At 36.3% G+C, this 9,547-nt stretch overlaps 1 pseudogene; it reads right to left on the bottom strand.

Moving 5' to 3' along the window:
- Nucleotides 1–7,231: 7,231 nt before the first annotated feature.
- LOC109449720 (14-3-3 protein zeta pseudogene) lies at nucleotides 7,232–7,879 on the bottom strand (annotated as a pseudogene).
- Between the last annotated feature and the right edge of the window lie 1,668 nt (nucleotides 7,880–9,547).

The raw sequence follows: 9,547 nt of genomic DNA on the forward strand, positions 1-9,547 counted from the left end.
GCTTCTCCCGGGTATGGAGGGTAAAACCTTGAACTGGAAACTTTTTGGATGGGGTTTCTGGTGCTGAGGCTCTTCATCCTAAGGCACACCCATCTCCATTATCCTTGACTTCACAGGTTTGACACAAACTAGGATCTGGCCCATAGCAATAGAATCTTTGCCTGACAAAGTAGCAAATATCCTTAAAGGAACCTGAGGGCTCAGGGTATTCTTGGCACATCACTTTTCCAACTAAATGGTGGGATAAATATATCAAGTTCTCTGGAAATTTTTCCAATTTTTATTGAAATTGCATTAAACCTACTGATCAATTTATCTTCCTATCAGTGAATATGGTGCATGTATCCATTTTTGTAGGCTCTTCTTCTATGTTTCTTAATAATGTCATAAATCCAGGTCTGCCTGGATTTACTAAAAGTATCTCTAAGTTAACAGATATTTTCCAATGCTATTGGAAAAACAATAATAACAGGCAAACAAACTTTAATTACATATCCCACTTATTTGTTGAAGGTGTACAGAAATGCAACTGGCTTTTGTATACCAATTATTATCCAGCTATCTTGAGAAAACTTTCCTGCCTTCTAATAATTTGTAGATTATTTTGAGATTTCCGTGTAAATCGTAATATCACCTATAAAAAAGAGTTTTCTTGTCTTTCTTTTAATACCCATACCTCTAATGTTTACCTTATTACACTGGATATAATGTCAAGTAAAAGTGAATAAAGGGATGCGAGAGCAATCTTTTCTTTTTGTACAGTCCATTCATGCAATTTTGTTTACATTTACAGTATCTTAACACATGTTTTCTTAACAATTATGCTTGGATTGGTATTGGAAAGTTCATAAGAAATTGAACAAACCTACCCATCATGTCAGGTTATTTCTCTGTTAACTCTTTTTACAGTCATGCATGTATGGCATTTAAAAAAGAAAGCAAAACAAACAAAACTAAAGAAAGTGAAACACATGTTTTTTTTACTGCTGTGATCGACATATATGAAGTAATGGATATTAGAAAATTCATTTTTCTTGTATCTTGACTTGTACATTTGTTCTTAGTTTGCCTAAAATATTTAGATACAAGTAAGTGTAGCAAAAATAATGAAAGTAAACTGCAGGTAAGTTTACAGATTATGGGATATAAACCATTTCTGCCCTTATCCAGAACAAACTGGGATACAACTTTCTCTAAAGGAACACTTCTGTAGCTGTAGCCAAAAGTGTGCAAACTGAAACAGTTTAGACATTGACCCTTGTGAAACCACAAACTACCAAAAGTCTAATGTCAAACATTTACAAGTTGTATAAAAATTCCACATCCCCAGATGGAACATCGCCAAAAGAAAACAGATAACTTCCTAAATGTTAACTAGCTCTACTCTTAATATTAACAATGAAAACCATACGAGAAAGAGAGAAATTCAAATAGAAGTAACATAAACCTATCACAAATTATAAACAAAAACCTATCTTTGGGACAGATTGGATGACCAATGGTCTAAGTTCAATTAAGTTTGCTAACTTGTTGTAACGATGTTGCTAACCTTTTTTGATATCAGAGGGATTATTCATTATGAATTTGTACCAACTGGACAAACAGTTAACCAAGTTTACTATTTGGAAGTGCTAAAAAGACTGCATGAAAAAGTTAGACAACCCGAACTTTTCACCAGTAATTCATGGCTCTTGCATCACGATAATGCACCTGCTCACGTGGCATTGTCTCTGAGGGAATTTTTAGACAGTCAACAAATAACTGTATTGGAACACCTTCCCTACTCACCTGATCTGCCCCCCAATGACTTCTTTCTTTAGCTGAAAATAAAGGAAATATTGAAAAGAAGACATTTTGATGACATTCAGGACATCAAGTGTAATACGACTACAGCTCTGATGGCTATTCCAGAAAAATGTTCCAAAATTGCTTTGAAAGGTGGACTAGGCGCTGGCTTTGGTGCACAGCTTCCCAAGGGGAGTACTTCAATTGTGACCATAGTGATATTCAGCAATGGGGTATGTAGCACTTTTTCTAGGATGAGTTCGCTAACTTAATTGTCAGACCTCGTACTGTGTGAATTTTGTTTTATTTTTTTCAAGGTTATACACATTTTTTTTGTTTTTTATTTTAATCTATGTTTCATTGTTTAAACATTTTTTATACCGTGTTTCCCCCAAAATAAGACTTAACCGGAAAATAAGCCCTTGCATGATTTTTCCAGGTGACATCCCCTGAACATAAGACCTAATGCATCGTTTGGAGCAAAATATAATATAAGACCCAGTCTTATTTTTTGAGAAACATGGTATTAGTTTCAGGGGTACAAAACAACAAAATGATTAGACATTTACATCCCTCACAAAGTGATAACCCCTCCTGATCATATGTAGCTGTTACAATACCATTGACGATATTCCCTAAGTTGTACCCATATATTGTCACGGGATGTGGAGTACAGCATAGGGAAAATAGTCAGTGGTATTGTAACAGCTATATATGATATCAGAGGGGTAGTGTGTGTGTGTGTAGCCCAAAAATGTATACACATTTTAAAAAAAGGAAAAACCTGAATTAAAATTGTAATAATATATACTGATAACAAAAGATGAATACAAGTCATGTGTATACATGATTTTTGGCACTTCTGTATATATATTTAATTATAGTTGACATTCAATATTATTTCACTTCAGCTTCAGGTTTAAATTTTAGAATGAGGCAGACAAAAGTTGGAAGGTTAGTTAATTTTTCCTTCTTTCTTTCTTTCTTTCTTTCTTTCTTTCTTTCTTTCTTTCTTTCTTTCTTTCTTTCTTTCTTTTTTACTCATTTGAACATCTTTATTCCTCAAAACTATCACATGAGGTGGGAATTAAATCTCCATTTTACAGAAGAGAAAACTGAGGCCTGGCTACATCAAGGAAAAATGTAAACAAGAAGAGAAATAAGTCCGTCATGAAACAGGCCCTAAAGTGAAGCAGATTCTGGAGACTCCTGCCTCTCATGGCCTCTTTTCTGATACTTCGTCATGGAGAACTTTGCCTGAATGACTCTAGGCACAGGAGTTTGGTGCCTGGAAAGTCAGAGTATCAACTATCCAGTTCTCCAGTAAAGACAGAAACTCATCAGTCCTTGTTGAAAAAGCCTCCAGCAAAGGCTGCCAAGGTGTCATATCATGAACACGTCCTACAATCACTCCCTGGAAAATGAACTTCTTGTGTCTAGAATTGTAATAATATATATGTGGTCCTAAAGATTTCTTAAAACCACTTTTAATTCTCTTTACTATCATGATTCTGTTGGAAAATGGTCTTGTTTCCTAGAAGTACCTGGTATGCTATGAACTACTTACATATACGATAAGGAAAACACCAAAATAATGAAAAAAAGCAGTTTTACAAAATAGATTGTTTCAGTGAGGCAGGTAAGGAATTGCATTCAATATCGTGCATATAAAACTCCATTTTTGAGGGATCTTTTTTGACTGAATATGTACATAGATTTTTTTCTTTTTAAGATACTTATTAAAATATAGTTAGCATAAATATTATATTAGCTTCAGGTGTACACAATAGTTATTCAACATTTATGTAACTAAAAAAATGATCACCATGATAAATCCAGCAACCATCTGATATCATACTATACTATCACAATATATTAATTATATTAACTATAATATATTAACTATATTCCCTATGCTGTTATTACATCCCCATGACTTGTTCTTTTGTGGAAATTTAGACCTCTTATTCCCCTTCACCTCTGTCCCCTTTTTTTTCAGTTATAGTTGACATTCAATATTATTTTATATTAATTTCAGGTATGTAGCATAGTGGCTAGACATTTACAAAATTTATGAAGTGATCCCTCTGACTAGTCTAGTACCCACCTGGCACTATACATAGTTATTACCATATTATTGACTGTATTCCCTATGCTTTACGTTATCCCCCCAACCCCATGATTATCTTGTAACTACCAATTTTTATTCCCTTCACCTTTTTCAACTTTCCCCCCAACCCCTTTCCCATCCATCACCCCAATAAATCTAGTACCCATCTGACACCATAAATAGTTATTACAATATGATTGACTACATTCCTTATGCTATATCCTACATCCCCATGATTACTGTGCAACAACCAATTTGTACTTCTTAATCCCTTCTCCTTTTTCACCCACTCCCTCAACCCTCTCCTATCTGGCAACCATCAAAGTGTTTTCTGTATCTATGAGTTTGTTTCTGTTTTGTTTGTTAATTTGGTTCTTAGATTTCACATATAAATGAAATCACATTTTTCTGTCTCACGTACCACACTCAGCACAACACCCTCTAGGTCCATCCATGCCACTGCATATGATAAGAACCCAATTCCTTTCATGGCTGAGCAATACTCCATTTTATATATATATACCACCTCCTCTTTGTCCATTCTTCCTTCAATGGACACCCAGGCTGCCTCGACATCTTGGCCATTGTAAACAATGCTGCAATGAACATAAGGATGCACATGTCTCCTCAAATAAGCATTTTGGTTTTTTTCTGATAAATAACCAGAAGTGGAATTACTGGGTCCTTAATTGTCTCTTCTTATACCTTTGTTTTAAAGTCTATTTTGTCTGGTATAAGTATTGCTACTTCAACTTTTTTTGTTTGTTTCTTTCCATTTTCATGGAATAACTTTTTCTATTCCTTTATTCTGTGCGTGTCTTTCAATCTGAAATGAGTCTCTTGTAGGCAGCATATGTAAGGGTTTTGTTTTCTTATCCATTCAGCCACCCTATGTTTTTGATTGGACTACTTAATCTACTTACATTGAAAGCAATTGTTGACAGATATGTAATTATTGCCAATTTATTATTCATATTTTTGATATTTTTGTTTGTTTCCATCTGAAAGAAATCCCTCTAACATTCTTTGTAATATTGGTTTGGTGGTGATAAAATCCTTTAGCTTTTCTTATCTGGGAAGCTCTTTGTCTGTCCTTCAATGTTAAAGATTAGCTTTGCTAGGTAGAGTACTCTTAGTAGTAGGTCCTTGTTTTTCATCACTTTGAATATTTTGCGCCAATCACTTCAAGCCTGGAAAGTTTCTGTTGAGAAATTGGCTGATAGCCTTATGAGAGCTTCCTTGTAGGTAACTAACTGCTTTTCTCTTGCTGCTTTTAGGGTGCTGTCTTTGTGTTTAACCTTTGCCATTTTAATTAGAATGTGTCTTGGTGTGGTCCTGTTTGGGTTCATCTTTTTTGGAATGCTCTGTGCCCCCTGGACTTGTATAACTATTTCCTTTGCCAAGTTAGGAAAGTTTTCAGTCATTATTTCTTCAAACACATTCTCAATCCCTTGCTTTCTCTCTTCTCCGTCTGGTACCCTTATGATGTGAATGTTGGTACGCCTGATGTTGTCCCAGAGGTCTGTTAAACCATCCTCTTTTTTTATTTTTTCCTTTTGCTGTTCCAGTTGAGTGTTTTATGCTACCTTGTCTTCCAAATCACTGATTTGATTCTCTGTTTCATCTGGTCTGCTGTTGATTCCTTCTAGTGTATTCTTCGTTTTGGTTATTGTATTCTTCACTTCTAACTGGTTCTTTTTTATGGTTTCTGTGTCTTTTTTTATGCTTGCTATCTCTATATAAGTTCTCACTAAGTTCCTTGAGCATCTTTATAACCATTGTTTTGAACTCTGTCTTGGGTAGATTGTTGTCTCCATTTCGTTTAGTTCTTTTTCTGAAGTTTTCTCCTATTCTTTCATTTGGGATGTTTTTCTTTTTTTCTACACTTTGACTGCATCTCCATTTTTGTTTCTATGTATTAGGTAGGGCTGCTATGTCTTCCAGTCTTGCCTGGGGCTTTATGTAGTAGGTGTTCTGTGGGGCCCAGTGTGGGGCATACTCTTTCTGGTCATCTGAGCTGGGTGCCCCAGGAGTAACCCCTGTGTTGGTTGTGTGTGCCCTTCTGTTATAGCTGAGCCTCAGTTGTTGTTGACATGTCAATGGGAGGTATTGACCCTCAGGCTGACTGGCTGTGGGGTTTGGTCATGTCCACAGCTTATAGACTGCTGTACAGAGGCTTAGCCTACGGAGCAGGATTCCCCCCAGCAAACTCTGGTGCCTGTTGAGACCACCCTTTGTGTATGTTTCTTGTGGGGCTAATTGGGTGGTGCTCTGCTGTGGTCTGAAGCCAACTTCCAAGTATGTTGGTTCTGGGACCCTTAAGAGGTGCTCCCATGCAGACGCAGGTCAGCCAATGCCTGTGACTTGCTAGAGAGTACCTGGCAGGAGCTACAGTGTGATCCACGGTCAGTTGCTGCTTGTGCAAAGTCTGGAGCTGTGTGGGAGAGGTCACGCTGAGAACAGAGAACAGCTGTCACCTGGGGTAGCTCTGCAAAAAGCCAGGGTACTCTGAGGCTTAGTACCATCATGCCACTCCCGTAAAGTTCAGCTGCTGATGAAGACCCTGCTGTATGCAAGTTGGGTGAGGCAGGGTCTCAGAGAGTCACCAAGGTGGAGCTGCGCAGCTCACCAGGCCAATCAGATTCAGATTTGGCCTGTGGGGGCGGGCTCAACACAGAAAAGATGGTGTCTACCTGCTGGCTGCATGGGAGGAGGGCATCACACAGGGAACATGGGGACTGTCCCTCCAATCCTCGCCTCAAAGTTACACAATTCAATCTCTCCCCTTATGTCTCTGATGCCCCCAGAGTCACCGACCCTTTGCTGGAGCCCAGGGTGAGTGTCTGGGCCCTTTAAGTGGATGTCTGGGTTTCCCGCAGCCTTCTGTCCCACCCAGAGAGTCAGAATCTTCACTGATTTTCACAACCAGAAGTTGTGGGGACTCCTCTTTCTGGTACCGGTACTCCAGGCTGGGGAGCCTGGTTTTGGGGGATGGGATCCCTTGCTCCTTGTGGCTGAGACATCTCTCTCGATTTTCAACTGCCACACATGAGTGTGGAACCAACCTGTTTCATGTTTCTGCCCCTCCTACCTGAAGTCTGGATATGACGTCTTCTTTATATCCTTAGTTATAAAATTTCTGTTTAGCTAGACATTAGATGGTTCTCCTGGATGATTGTTCTATAATTTAGTTATAATTTTATGTGTTCACAGAATGAGGCAAGCATAACATTTTTCTACTTCGCATCTTGGGTCTCTCATTTTTTCCCACTTTCTTCTGCTTAGCTTTATCTCCTTCGGTATTGATAGCTACAAAGTAAAGTTGCTTCTCGATCATTAAACTATTAGTGTGTTGTCTTTATACGACTTTTACTTAATGTGTCAAGTTTAGCAATAGTTTCATCAAAAGTTGTCTTGCAAGAGAGCAGGCTTTCTCATAGGTGTCCACATCTCATAATAGAACACAGAGAAGTTAAGGACCAGACCCAATCTGATAGGATGAGTCTGCTGCACTTCCTTTTCGTTGCTTTGAAAATCTTGTTTTGTATCCTTGTTGTGATTGCTCCACACACAGTTCCTTTCTTAACACCAACACCAATGTCAGCAAGTAACAGTAGTAGTCTCCTTTCGTTTTTAAATAGAAGACTTTGCTCCCTGCTTATGAAGTATTGTGATCAAGAACTTTTCAAAAAGAGGGTACATCAATGCAGATGCATTCTAAGCTTAGTCTCAGTTTTCTCTCTGTAGTCTTGAGTCATGTTATTTTTGCTCAGCATCTTCTGTCTTTAGCTCAGTACTTGAGATGGCCCTCCAAAATGACCTACAGCTTCTTACAGCATTTTTTATAAGTGACTGAGAGATTGCTCGCCTTGTTGGATAATTCAGCTCCTTACTCAGTTACAATCTTAATGCAGGCTGCCATGTCTTTATATTGCCTAGCTTGCTTAGTTAGTTTGGCTTCTGTTCCAGCTTATTTTTATCCATGTCTGGATGTGTTCTGTCTGGAGTTGTTGACAGAAAATAGATGGGAGCTCAATAGTCTCTAAGAGGTTGTATTTTTTAATCATGAATTTAGGTTAAATTTTATCAAATGCTTTCCCTGCACATAATTGAAATAATTTTCTCTTTTAATATCTTATTGTTTTCTCTTTTAATATCTTAATGTGGCAAGTTATATTTATGAATTTTGTAATCATAAGCCCAAGGAAAAGCAGTTTTATGTATTTTCTTTTTATATAATTTATTTTCATATATATATATATACACAAAAAAGCATTTTTTCAGGTTTTAATTTTATTGATAATATATCATGTTATATGTAAGAATTTAACACTTTTTTCACAAATATATTTTAAAAGTTCATGCATATTATTGCATGTAGCTGTAATTCATCCATTTTGACTCTTTCATATTCCACTGTGTAAGTAAACAATTTATTGTATGGTTATTCATATGAATTATAAGGACTTTACATAAACTATAACCAAGATAGTATGTAACTGGCACAAGGATGGAAAACTGACCAGTGGAATAGAACAGAGAACCAAGAACTAGACTCATGCATTCAAAGAACTTCAGGTACCGCAGAGATGTCCTGTTTCATCATTAAGGAAAGGTGAGAGGATGCAATAAATGAAATTGGAACATTTTCTATCCACAAAAGTAAAATCATTTCCAGGTATATTAAAGATTTGAATATTAAAAACAAAACTGTGAACATCTTAGTAGAACATATTTCTGAACATATTTTAGGCACAAAAATTCTTGACAATATTTGACAATATTAAAATTAAATAATTGGCTCATCAAAAAATTATATTTAGTGAAAACATAAGTTACAAAACATAAGCTATAAAAGGGGAAAAGTTATCAGCAATAAACATAGGAAAATATTTTTTCAAGACTAGCTAAAGAACTCCAACAAATCATCAGGTAAAGCACCAACTACTTAAAGAAAACAATGGGGCAGAAACATGTAAAGGCATTTCACACCAGATGAAATACATAGGCTAGTAAATATATTCAAAGATGTTTGAACCTCACCCATTGTCAAGGCTATGTAAACAAGACTACTATAAGATACCATTGTATTCTCACTATATTGGCAACATTAACAAAAGCTTGACTGTGTCCTATATTGGAAGTGACATACACCTTATATCTCTTCTACATTGCTGGTGGGAGTGTGAAATGCTAACTCACCATCGTATTCTTGTAAGTTTAGTCATTGACATGGCCTATGAACCATTAATGCTAATCCTATATATAAAGGCAAAAGAAACTCATATATATATAAGCACATGTACAAGAATGTTCATAACAATACTGCTCACAACAGCAAAACCCTAGAAAACATAATTGACTGGAGAGTAGATGAATTAATTATGTATGTTGGTCATAGAATATGCAACAACAATCGTATTGAACAAATTATATCAACACTGTATATGAATGTTAACATCACATTATTAGTGAAAAATATCCTAAATTATTAAATATAATGCAATATACTCCTTACTAAAGTTAAAACAATTAAAATCATATACTCTTTATGGAAACATGTAGTAGTTTAAAAATGACATAAAATGGAAAGGAAGAAAATGATGAACACAAGAATACAGGTGATAGTTTTGAGAGAAAGCAGAGTTTGCC

This window comes from Rhinolophus sinicus, chromosome 16, assembly GCF_057876585.1.
Source record: "Rhinolophus sinicus isolate RSI-liver-muscle chromosome 16, RSI-T2T, whole genome shotgun sequence".
In the NCBI taxonomy this organism is placed as follows: domain Eukaryota; kingdom Metazoa; phylum Chordata; class Mammalia; order Chiroptera; family Rhinolophidae; genus Rhinolophus; species Rhinolophus sinicus.